The sequence below is a fragment of the Microtus ochrogaster genome, chromosome 19 (assembly GCF_000317375.1).
Source record: "Microtus ochrogaster isolate Prairie Vole_2 chromosome 19, MicOch1.0, whole genome shotgun sequence".
NCBI classification, from domain to species: domain Eukaryota; kingdom Metazoa; phylum Chordata; class Mammalia; order Rodentia; family Cricetidae; genus Microtus; species Microtus ochrogaster.
The window spans coordinates 8,250,659-8,258,914 of NC_022021.1; the positions used below are offsets into that span (position 1 = coordinate 8,250,659).

At 43.3% G+C, this 8,256-nt stretch overlaps 1 protein-coding gene across 2 annotated transcripts in view; it reads left to right on the forward strand.

The window, feature by feature from the left end:
• Positions 1-8,256, forward strand: part of Msh3 (mutS homolog 3) — a 162,556-nt gene that overhangs the window by 70,183 nt on the left and 84,117 nt on the right. The window lies entirely within an intron of this gene.

The window sequence follows — 8,256 nt, forward strand, 5'->3', positions numbered from 1 at the left end:
TTGCAGATCAGAAGCCATGGGCATTGCTGGGGATAGTCCAGTTGGTTTGCAGATCAGAAGCCATGGGCATTGCTGGGGATAGTCCAGTTGGTTTGGCAGCAGCAGTGGAAGGGTGTACTGCCAGGGGAGCGCGATGGCTAGTGCATTCTGTGGAGAGTTCAAAAGTGAGGCTTAGAGGCTGCTAGCTGGAGAGAGTTATCTTAGCCCAGTGGGCTGTGATCAGAGTTGCTCTTGTAGATGGAGCTACACGGCATTGCTGGTGAAGCGCTCATGAGCACGGAGAAGTGTTGAGGGCTCGAGCTGAAGCAGGGTCAGTTTTTCTGGTGAAATCCAAGTAGTTTTGGAAGTAGAGTCGGCAGATATGAAGGTCCTTCTGGGAAGGTGCTTGAATCCAGTGCCTCCACTAGCAGTGTCCCTGTCTCTGCACATCAGAATGTTCTGGGATCTCCATCGCAACGCTTGTGTCAACCCGCCAACTGCGATCGAATTGGTCTCTGTTATGACTGGGGAGCTGGGGTTCTTAGGTTCCCAGATGATAGATATGAAGGTAAATGTGGGAACTCCTTCTTGGAACTGTGCTTGCCCCATGGCAGGTGTTCAGACGTGTTTACTGAGTATATGCTTTTAGTTATTAGACTCTTACTATGTGCCAGTGTTCCATACTCAAACCGCCTCCCTACGTGGGTCCTCGGAATGAGGGAACAGGCCTTGAAAGCTTCAAAAACCTGCTTGGTGTCTCATACCCCATAGTAGTAATGAGCAGCGCTAAGTCCTGAAGTGAGCCTAGATCATGAGCAGGCCCCACCCTGTCCTTAGCTCTTACCAGTGTGACTGACCACACACTGAAGTGTAGCTGTGAAGGGCAGAGCTGCTGTGTGATGTGTGTGCTCAGCGAGTCCGTCCTGGGAGCCTCAGCCGTGCTGTCATGGGAAAGCAGTAATTCTACCTACCGCTTGCACTCTCTGACCTCCTAGCAGGTACCTGGTGGGGAGGACCTCTTTGCACCTTGCAATTCTCTGTATAATTTTTAAATTTTATTTTTATTTTTGTGTCTGTGTGTATGAGAAGAGAGAACAGGTGTCCATGAAGGCCAGAAAAGGGCCTTCAGAATCCCATAAGCAGTTGGGAGCTGGCTGACATGGGTGCTGGAAACTGAATTCAGGTCCTCTGTAAGGACAGCTAGGACTGTCATCTACTTCCCATCTCTTTCTCTATTGAGTCTCACATCACAGTATTATTAGCTCCATGTTACCTGAGGATGACTTCACTGTCTTCAGTTATATACGTGCTGAGACGTTGATCATGACCGGTCACTTCAGATCCACTCTGTTGCTTTAACTTCTGCAAGTTGCGGGGAATTTATGAGGTAGAGAAGAAACCCCTCAAGTGGGTGTCATCTTTAGTTTCACATTCAGATAAATCTGAATGTCTTCCAGAGGAGGGGGGGTGGCTTTGTGTATTAGCCTGTGGCTGCAGGAAACCACCAGCCATACCTTGGTTCTCACCATGCTATTTGCTTGGGTGAAACAACAGAAAGACACTCTAGGAGACTTTTTCCTGTAAGTTAAACATGCTTATTTCTAACTTTGTTTTGTTTTTGTATGTATATAACAAGAATTAACTTGAGGGTCAGATAGTGGTGGTGCATGCCTTTAATACCAGCACTCGGGAGGCAGAGGCAGGCAGATCTCTGAGTTTGAGGCCAGCCTGGTCTACAAGAGCTAGTTCCAGGACAGGCTCCAAAGCTACAGAGAAACCCTGTCTCAAAAAAACAAAACAAAACAAAAAAAGAATTAATTTGAGATAAAGTCAATAGACCATGTTTTCTATTCTTCAGGGCTTGAATTCTGTTTCATTTGGAATTCTCCTTTTCTAGAAAGGCTGAAGGAAGGCATGCCACTTACCCAACACTAATACTCAATGATTTTTAAATTTTTATTTATCTAATTTTATTTTTTATATTTCTTTATTTTGTATATGTGCTTGCCACTTGCTTGAATGTAGAGGTCAGAAGATAACTTGCAGGAGTCACATTCTCTCCTTCCACCATCAGGCTTCTGGAAGAGCGGTCATGCGGCTTGGCAGTTAATGCCATCACCTGCTAAGCCATCTCTCCAGCCCTGGTGGTCTCTCATTTTCTTTCTTTTCTTTTTTGCCCTTATTCCCCCCCTCTCCTTCCTTCCCTTCTTTACTGTTTTGGTGTGTATTGACAGGTTTGTGTGTGTATCTGGAGGCCAGAGACCTTTCCTCAGGGACTGTCTGTCTATCACTCATTTGAGATAGCCTCTCTGAATGTTCTGGAGATCATCAAATTGCCATGCCGGCTGCCCGGTGAGCCCCAGAGGTCCACCTGTCTCTGCCTCCCCAGCACTGTGCCAGTTCTTTTGTCTGAGTTCCGAGGATTGAACTCGGGTCCTCATGCTTGGATGACAAGCATGCTACAGACTGAACACTGGTGCTCCAAGTGTGAGCGCTGTGCTGGCTTAACACATCAGAAAACCACACACATTTTTCTTTTAATTTAGGTCATTGTTTAAAAACTTTTATTCTCTTAATCCATTAGAGTACATTTTAAAGGGAGTTTCAGTTAAATTTTAATGATGCCAAGAGAACGATTAGAGACAGACCAGCTGAGTAGCCAGGGGCTCAGCTGTTTCTTACCGTTCTCTCCTTTTCAAAACACTAGTGTCAGTGTCTTGCTGATCCTGTCAGCCGAGAGTCCATCTCTGAGATCGATGCTACATGTTAGGGAGGGTCTGGCTTTCATCTGTCTCAAGATCACAGGACCAGCCATGGCTGGTGAGGGGCACACAGGATGAGGCAAGTTTCCCAGTGTTGTCTGGAGTCCTGTGGTTTGCTAGTCATCTGTGAATCCTCTTAGATGTCTCTCTGTACTTTTAGATGGTTGGCTCTAGCTCTCGGGGCAAACAGAGAGCTCATAAATTCAGAACCAGGTGTTTATATTCGAAGGGCTTTCTGCCCTCAGCACAGTTTATTTCTTCAGATGGCCTCTCTGGTGCAGAAATGTGCATCAGGTACAGAGGCAGAAATGACTTTGGCTCTATTGGCTCATCATGTGCTCGGTGGCTCACTTCAGCTTTGGAAATGGGATTTATGCTTACTGACACTGTCACAGCGTTTCCTATAAATGATCCCCCTTGGAGGTTTTTTTTTTTTTTTTTTTTTTTTTTTTTAATCAGGTCTGTTGATTTTAAGCAAGAAGATTCTTCAGAGTCATTTCCCAGCTTCTTATAAATGGATGGCATGTTGTAAGCCACGAGGTCCAATGCTTTTTTAAAAGTTAAATAATTTATATTGCATTCTTTTTTAAGATTCCGTCTTTAGATTGGTCTACTTGATGATTATTCCTTTTGCCTCAGCACTGCCAAAAAATGTGCTCAAGACGTAGTGGAGTGCTGTGTTAAAATATTAAGCAAGGGCTGGAGAGATGACCCGGAGGTTTAAAGCACTTGTTACTCTCACAGAGGACGTAGTTCCATTTCCAGTGCCCATATGGTGGCTCACGACCACCCATAACTTTTCACCTCCATATGTAGCAGGCATACAGGTCCACATACATCCATGCAGGTTAAACACTGGTATATATACAATAAATGCATCTAAAAGATGTAAAAATAAGTAAATTATAAAGTGTTTCCTCTGTGAGTACCTCCTTCTGCCTGTACCTCACACGCTGAAATTCCCCAGGGTTCTCTTCCCTGCTTCAGGAACTGATCTGTGGCTGTGACCTCAGATAGCTTATCACAGACTGTGGTCTGTGACCCATATAACATACCAGACCCATACACGTGCTAGCACATGTGAGCTTCAGGAAAGATTCTAGTTGGATCTACAAAGCAGATTGGAGGCAAAGAATTAATTTAATGAAATAGTGACTTGTTTTCCCCTGCTGGGGACCAAACCTGGGGCCTTGTGAGATGTTAAGTAATTGTTCGACTTCTCTTACACTGAGCCATATCCTTAGCCTTGACACAGTTTGTTCTGGGATATTTGTGCAGTGTGATGAGGTATTGCTGTGACTAGTGTAATAAAAACTAAACAGCCAATAGCTAGACATGAGAGATAGGCGGGACTTCTGGGCAGAGAGAGGAAGAGGATAATTGAGGCACACAGGGGACACCATGGAAACATGGAAGGAGCTGGATACCCAGAATGAGAGAGGGATAAAAAAACCATATGGTAGAATGTAGATTAATAAAAATATCGGTTATTTTAAGTTATAAGAGCTAGTGGGACAAGCTTAAGCTAAGACCAGACTTTCATAATTAATAGTAAGTCTCCATGTTTTTTGGGAGCTGGTGGCCCAAAGAAAAATCCAGCTACAATAGTTAGATTTCCATTATGCTTCAAATAAAATCAGAAGTTTTGTCCATGGCTGTTTCATCTGCCTGCTCTTGTCTGTTCCTTGCCATGTGTCTACCTGTGGTGCTGGGGTATCTAGAAGTTTTTCTTCATCTTGTGGTACTTGATAGTTTGTTTAGCTAGAATGTTCTTCCCTTTTCCTCCACTTTCTACATAGTTAATTGACTCTACTCTATACATTAGTTATCAGCTTAAAAATTAAAATATTTTTTATCCTGATATGTACGTTACAGTGTTTATTATTATCCATTAAAAATTATATTCCTTTTGTGAGCTTTTGATAGCATATAGTATCTTTGTTTCGTTTTATGACTAAAGTATGCCTCTTAAAAATTTTAGGATGGGGCTGGATGGTGGTGGCGCGTGCCTTTAATCCCAGCCCTCAGGAGGCAGAGACAGGTGGGTCTCTGTTTGTTCAAAGCCAGCCTGGTCTATAGAGCTAGTTCTAGAACAGGCTCCAAAGCTACAGAAGAAACTCTGCCTTGAAAATAAAAAAAAAAAAAATTAGGATACAGAGATATGAAGGTGAAGCTGTGCACCTTCAGGGGAAACTCGCTTTTCTAAGAAAATTGATTTTAGAGAAAACTTTAGACAAAAGATAAAGGTTTTCCTTTATCTGGTTTCTGCTTTAATGCTATAAAATTTGCCAGGAGAAACTGTTTTTCCCTTATATTTGAATATTTGTTTAGCCAAAAGGCTACTTGTATTTCCTTACTGTTGTGAATAGAGCAGCAGTGAACATGGCTGTGCTGGTGTCTGCGTGGTGTGATAGACTTTCCTTTGGGTGTTGCCCAGATGTCGTACAACTAGGTCATATTGTAGTTTTATTTCTAGTTTTAAGAACCTCTATACTCGTTTCTAAAGTGACTGTACCAGTTAATACTCCATGCCAGGATTTTTTGTCATTTGTGTTCTTGATGAAAGGAAAAATGAAAACTTCCCATGTGTTTTTTTATTTTGTAAAAGCAAAACAAAAAAAAATTGCAAAACGTTGCCACCACCTATAATCAGATGAAAGCACAATTTAGACCCAAGCCCATCCGTGTAGAAGGACTCGGTTAAATTCCTTCTTTTGAACTGATTTGGCAACAGTCATAAAATGACCCATCTGCAGGCAGCTATGAAGATGGCAGAGAGGAGGCTGAGTGTTCAAGTCATCGCTTGTGAGATCTGGGTCCTGTACTTCTTGCATTTTGTTTTATTTGGGATAGTCAGGGATATTAGGAGAGCCTGCAAGCTTTACTGATGACTAGATAGTGTCCTAGTTGTCCCTTAGAATGGTAGCATCATTAACTGTTAGAAGCTGTCTGTATGGGTGGACAAAATATTCTCTTTTATTTAATGAACTAAGCTAGAGTAAGACCTGAGAATTTAGGAAGGTCAGTGTTATGTTCCTGTTGACTATGTACATGTTATCATATATATTGCTTTTTCAAGACAGGGTTTCTCTGTGGCTTTGGAGCCTGTCCTGGAACTAGCTCTGTAGACCAGGCTGGTCTCGAACCCACAGAGATCTGCCTGCCTCTGCCTCCCGAGTGCTGGGATTAAAGGCGTGTGCCACCATCGCCTGGCTGTTATCTTATATTTTAACACAGAAAATAATATGTTGGTTAGAAAAGGCAACCCCTAACAGAGGGGACCCCCAAAGTCATTGGTTCTAACAGAGTGAAAGTTTTCTACACTCTGTGCCAACACCGCTTTCTCTGGGCTCATGGTTGTTGACTAAACCACCATGGGATCAATTATTCTCATCCCTGTTGTGAGTGCATACCTGAGAGCTGTGGTTGATCCACTGACCTCACACCTGTGTCCTCTGCCCTCCGAAGGTAAGGAAAGCATGACTACTGCTAACAAGATGAGAGCCTAGGGATGATAGCTAGTGTCTGTCCCTCAAGAGCATGAGGATTAACCAGCCCCACTGGCAGGCACAGGACCAGGAACTTGGGGTCCACCTCTCCTTTGTTCTCCAGGTTCAGTGTTATCTCAGTGGGGTGCAGAACAGCTCTGATGGCCTGACACAACCGTCAGCGTTCACTGAAGCAGAGAAGGAAGAACAGGGAGCCAAGAACAGGATCATGGCTCTCTGTTTCATGGCTCTCTGGATCTATCTTTTCCCAGCCTTAGGCTTTTGCTAGTGGGGATTTTCAAGATGGTTATTCCATAGTGTTAGAGGAGGATTTCCCGGTTTGTGACTTTTATAACAAAAACTTCTCTATGTCAGATAGCTACTGTTTTATTGTTTATTGACACTATTTGCTTCTCTCCGTTCCCATAGCTATGGCCTTAGGTCCTTGACTGTTCTTGCCTGGGTTTCTGAAGCAGCTTTCTGACTATCCTCAGCCAGCATCCAGCCCCTCAGTCTTGTTTCTCAAGTTAACGTCACAGCTGCTGTGTGGCTGCACTGCTTTTAGGCCACCACCACATTTCCCACCTTCCTAGGTCATTCCCCCTGGTCATTTGTTTATAGTTCTTCATCTAGAAAAATGGTGTCCTCAGCAAGTCCTCTCTGACCCTTGAAAGGAAGAACAGCAATAAATGAGACAAAGAACGAGAAGGATGGAGTGGGGGAGAGATTAAAAACAGTCATCATAATTCTACTTCTTTTTCAAAACTGACTCTTAAGTCGAGATGCACCTCCACGTGTTCCATTGTACCTAGATCATAACATGTATAATTCCATTTTTATCATATCATTGTTAATTTAAAAAATTCCCCCTCTTCAATATAGTAGAAGTTCATTATGGAAAAAGGTTTAGTAGCTACTCAACAGCTGCAGCTGTGCCACCTCCCACCTTCTGTATTAGTACTTTCCAAGTGCTCTATGCTTCTGTAGGTGTCTGAGTGGGGTGTGTGAAAGGCAAAGCTAAACAGGTCAGTGTAATAATACTTAAGTCCTAGAAAAGGACTTCATGCCTTCAGTAGAAGGCTATTTTTTAAAAAATTTATTCATTTTACTTTGTATATGAATGTTCTACCCCCCCCCCGTCTGTCTCTGTGTTATGTGTGTGTTTATTATGTGTAGAGTGTGAATGCTTGATAACCTTGGAGGTCAAAGAGAGCATTGATTCACCTTGGACTGAAGTTAAGCATGATTGTGAGCCATGAGGATGCTGGGAATGAAACCCAGGTCCTCCTGAAGAGACACAAATGCACATAACCACTGAGCTTTTTCTCTGTCCCCAAGAAGGCCATTTAAACATTCATCGTAGTCATATCACATGACCAGGGTATTCGTATTTATAATCAGTTTTCTAATTTGGATCATCCAGATTTAAAGAAAATCTTTTAGTGAAAAACTAGGAATAACAACACAAACAAATACCCCAACGATGAGTTTGTGTTTCACCTCATGTTTACACTGCAGGGATAGCGTCACAAACGTAATCAGTGGGTTCCAGCTCCACCGGTAGTCGTAGCCCTTGTGCACTGTTTTGAGTGACACTAACAGCATCAACCAGCTCATCTGTAAGTGTGAAGGAGTTCAGTGACACCAAGTAGTTCTTTGGCCTCTGGTTGCTAACGAAGACTCTGTCATTTATAGGACTCCAAGCTCATTTGGAATGAAATGATTCAGGCACTTTTCTTTCCTTGGTTTAGGTTGTATAATATTGAACAGCCAACAGGGCACTAATGTGGGGCATCTTGGGACAATATGGTCTGAGGTTGTGTCCGTTGTCAACTTGGCATAATCTAGAATCGCCTAAGAAGAGGATCTCAATGGGCAATCCTCTAGGTTAGGTTGGTCCATGGGCTTGTGTAGGGATAAGTCCCTCCCCTAAGGGGGCGTGTTTGCCTCGGGCTAATGTTTGCCTATAAATTTGGCGAGCTTGCTCCCAGCCGCTGCTTCTGCTTTCCTGGTCTCCGCGGGAATGG